The following is a 3,960-nucleotide window of genomic DNA, read 5'->3' as shown; positions in this document are numbered from 1 at the left end:
CGACCCATACGCATGAAAAGCATACATACCTTATCATTTCGACGTCTCGTCATGTTTTTCCCGGGGCCGAAATAAATGGGATATGTGGTTTTTATTTTTCTTTTTCCGTTTCCCCAAGTCATCTCTTCCCGTTTGGGTTTTCGCCAAGATTTTTGAGGGGGCCCTTTTTCCCTTTTTTCCCAACCCTTCGTACTCCTGCCGGTAGGGGTACATTTCTTCATAAGTTATTTTTTCCCCGTGATCCGACCATCATCTTTTGGCAAAATCCTTTGGGGATCTCCCAAAATTTGGGGAGCATGGAGACATGGAATACCGGGGGGACTAATTCAAGCCCCAAGGAAAATTTAAAACCCAACGCCTACTCGACCATTTTTAAAGGGTTTTCGGGGGTCCAATATATCGAGGACTCAACTTTTTTCACCAAACCCCATCCCCCCTTTCATCGATGATACTTACAAGATGTTATATCCCGCTTTTCGAGCATGAGTTTGACATGTACCACGTAGTAATGGGAAAATTTTTGAAAGGAAAAGGAAGGAAAAAGGTACGTAACAAGGGAAAAAAGGGGTTGAATTTTTAATCCGTAAGTCGTAATGGGGAAAGAATATTTTGAAACACGGGAACATGGCCGTTATTAGTGTAATAAGTGAAAAATTTTATCATGTATGGAGAATTTCGGATATTTCGGTTTAAACAAATTAAGAAAATAAGTTCGACGAAAATTTGAGAAACGGGGACAAAATTTTTAGTCAACTTTGGAGGCGCATAGCTCATAGTAAAAGTGGAGTTTAAGGTTTTTCCCTTTTTGAATTTTCCTTTTGGGGTCTAGTTTGTAATGCAAAAAACCCGTTCATTGATAGGACATCGGAGTAGAAAATTTATAGATGTTAAAAACCCGAACTGCCGATTTAAAAAAAAGTTTCCCCAAAAAAAATCGCAAAAAGACGCCGTTTCACGATTGTACCTACAAAAACCCCCACTTCGCATTCCTTTTTGGGACAAAACCCTCTTTTTTTAAAAGCAAAAAAAGTTCCAAAATTTCCGAAAATTTAAAAACCCCTCTCCCTTCCTTTCTACATAATTAAACGAGGGATTTTATGGCAAATTTAAGGGAAAAAGAGGGAGATCACAACCGCCGGAAAATCCGGGCCTCGGTTTTGGAAGAAGGTTAAATGTTGGCTTTAAGAGTTTGGTTTAAGGTAAGATTCCTTTCCCCTTTTCCATTTTTTGGGAAAAATGATTAATCTTGGTATGAAATTGAAGTGATTTTAACTTCCATTCTGCAACTGCAGTGTTGATTGTAATTGACGGGTTGTTTTAGAAGATAATGTGAATCAAATATAGTTTCATGGATTTATGGAAGCATAATGTCAACGTGTGAATTGTTGGAAGGGTTGACAAATTGAAAGGAAGAAATGTGTTGCTGATTATTTTCTGGAACTTGTTTATTTCCTTTTGTGCGTATATGATTGCTGGATTATGCTTTGAATATTATACGGATTGTTTGAATGGCCTTAAATCTTGCTTTCTAAATGGTTTGGATTAGTACTTGAACGTAGAAAGATATGATGTTGGTTTGATCGTATGCGGTTGATTTGAATGAAAATGGAATATCGTCGAATTGTGTAGAAAGTGGAGTTACCAATGTTAGAATGCTGCTTGAATTCATTATTGATGTTGTTAGAATGGTCGTTGGTATTGTTGTTTGTAATATTGGCGAATTGAATCTTTGGGTTGTTGAACTTAATAGGAAATGCTGCCCAAATTTCGTAGATAAAGTGATGGTTTGGAATTGATCCTTCGATGCTTATGACTAACGGTTGATGCCTAATGATGTTATTGTAGATTTCGGTAAGCCGAGGCTTAAGTTCGGAATAGCCAGTAGGAAGCGGACGAGGTATGTAAAGCTTACCTTTCTTTCTTTTGGCATGTCTTAGATGGGATTAAGGTATGACACGATTTGTGCCTTGGGGTTACTCCATTCTGAAGTTCCGAACATGACTATGATTCTTATGTGCTTCTTGATATTCGTATTTGTAATGTAGTCGAATTATGGTTCTTATGTTTTGATATGTCTAAATTCAAAAAGTTGCGTAAAAGTTTGTTTTCAAAAGAATTTTGTTCTTAAAAGAGTTTTGTAACTACGAACGTCCGTAACTTTCATAGACAAAAGCCGGATGGCTTCGATATGCTCGTAAATGATTTCATAACGTATAATGACTATGACTTTCATAGGCGGGCCGGAGTTGGGTTGACGCTCGTCCGTGGGTCCCGCGACTTTCCGTTGTATAGTTTTGACGACCTATTTTTGAAAAAAGCTTAATATGACTATCTTTCCGACCCCCGAGTATGATTACTTATTTATCCGTCGGGTTTGAAATGAGATTTTATGCACATGATTTTGATACGTAGCTATGATTTCGGAGGTTCGGTTTGGTATGTTATGTGATATTGACGCCGGATTCTTGGCCGCGGTATGTGTGATATTGACATGCCGGGGGCATGTATGTGTGATGTTGACCGCCGGATTCTCGGCCGGGTATGTGTGATGTTGACCGCTGATTCTCGACCGGTATGTGTGATATTGACCGCCGGATTCTTGGCCGCGGTATGTGTGTGATATTGACCGCCGGATTCTTGACCGCGTATGTGTATGTGAGATTTGTATGCATATGGCTACTTACGATTCTCGCTCGTGCGTTCGCCGTTACATCTTTCACGAGATCCCGGGCCGGTTGTTATCATGCGCACTATTATGAAGTATGATGTGTTTCCGAAGTCTGATGTGATACGAAGTATGATGTGTCCGGTACGCCGAGCCCTTCTTGGCCGGGTACCGTGTATATATGTTATGATGTGTGGAGATGTTCGGAGATATAAAACCTTCAAGTATGATGTGTGGCATCGAGTACGGAGTGGCGACCACGTTCTGTCCGCCGGGTCCCATTACGGACCGTATGTGGTATGTGATATGATAATATGATGACATGATGATATGTGATATGATATGTGATAATATGACGATATGATTATTATATTATATATGGATCGGGCCGTACGTTCCTCGAGATTATCGTATTATTTCGGATGGACGTACGTTCCTCGACATTCGTTAATGTCTGACTTCGTATATGATGTGTTTGATTTTCCGTATGTATGAGACATTTAAATGTTTTTCAAAAGAAAGCGAAGCATTTGGCATTCGATTATCATATTTGTCTTTTGTACCTCTTATGTATGATTCGCATGTCAAATGTAAGTACTTTGGTATTCGGATTATTATGCTCACTTTACGTACTCCCTACTTCGCTATGATCTCGTTTGTATGCCATGCTTTGCATGCTCAAGACATATTCCGTATTGACCCCGCTTTCTTCGAGGGCCGCGTTTCATGCCGCGCGAGTAAATACGGCATGTAGAAGATGTTAGTAGAAGATGTGCCAGCTGGATTGGCGAGCTCCATTTTCTCCGAGTGCGCCGAGTCGAGCATTTATGTTATGAGAGTCCGTTTCATGTTAGAGACTTTGCGCATTTGTCGGTGTATGAGATGTCCGTGTGTAAGCGGCTATGTAAGCCGATGTATCATTATGCGTTGTGTTATGAATTTCATGTTTTTACGCATTTGTTATGGTTACAGGTTTTATTTGATTTGTAAAAGAGAAAGGCATGTATGTTTTCCGAAAAATTTTCATTATGTGCTTATGTTATGCTTTGGGCCCAAAGATGGCTATGAGTATTACGAGAAATTAACGGGTTCGCTCGGCCCTAAGTAAGGGTCGGGTGCCCATCATGCCCTATCGAAAATTAGGGTGTAACACAAGAACACCCAATCATTAACTTGAAATTCTAAATCTCGTCGGCGGTTGTCCGCATAAGATTTTTGGCGACTTTAGGCTGTCAATAATCGATCTCGGATCACCTTGACTTTTTCTCACGCGTCGAATCAACTCGGGCCTATTA

This window comes from Lycium ferocissimum, chromosome 8, assembly GCF_029784015.1.
Source record: "Lycium ferocissimum isolate CSIRO_LF1 chromosome 8, AGI_CSIRO_Lferr_CH_V1, whole genome shotgun sequence".
NCBI lineage: Eukaryota > Viridiplantae > Streptophyta > Magnoliopsida > Solanales > Solanaceae > Lycium > Lycium ferocissimum.
Note: the sequence above shows the minus strand (reverse complement) of the source record.